Here is a 504-nt window from a genome sequence, read left to right on the forward strand (position 1 = left end):
ATAAAAAAATCCTTTTAAAAAAAAAAAAAAAAAAACTCCCAAAAAAAAAAAAAATTATTTAAAAAAAAAAAAAAAAAAAAAAAAAAAAGGCAAGCAAGCTAAAGCCCAGTCCCTTCCTTTCCTGTCTTCCTTTTTCTATAAATTTACTAATCTTTATTATGTCATATTTGACAGGTTGAATGCTTCAATCTGGGAGGAGTATTCATAGGGCCACCCTTAAGGTGGGACAAAATTATGGCTCTTTGGCCAAAATCTTCTGGCTAAAACTCTGAAATTTTAAAGGTTTCCTTGGGGTCCCATGCCCTCCTAAGAATCACCCTTTTTTGTGGTACAATCAGAAGAATAATTTAGAAATAATTTTTCAGCATTAAAAACAGCTGTCTTGAACCTCTGCTCCTAATTTGCTTCAAATAAGGGAAGACTAATACTGTTTTCCTTTGTATTAACTGTTGCTTGTTGTTTTTCATTGTGCATTTTTTTTTTTTTTTTTTTTTTTTTTTTTTT

The 504-nt window shown here is 29.6% G+C and overlaps 1 protein-coding gene across 1 annotated transcript in view; it reads left to right on the forward strand.

Moving 5' to 3' along the window:
- Positions 1–504, forward strand: part of DCAF8 (DDB1 and CUL4 associated factor 8) — a 28,744-nt gene that overhangs the window by 10,539 nt on the left and 17,701 nt on the right. The window lies entirely within an intron of this gene.

This window comes from Lipotes vexillifer, unplaced genomic scaffold, assembly GCF_000442215.2.
Source record: "Lipotes vexillifer unplaced genomic scaffold, Lipotes_vexillifer_v1.1 scaffold2036, whole genome shotgun sequence".
Taxonomy (NCBI): domain Eukaryota; kingdom Metazoa; phylum Chordata; class Mammalia; order Artiodactyla; family Lipotidae; genus Lipotes; species Lipotes vexillifer.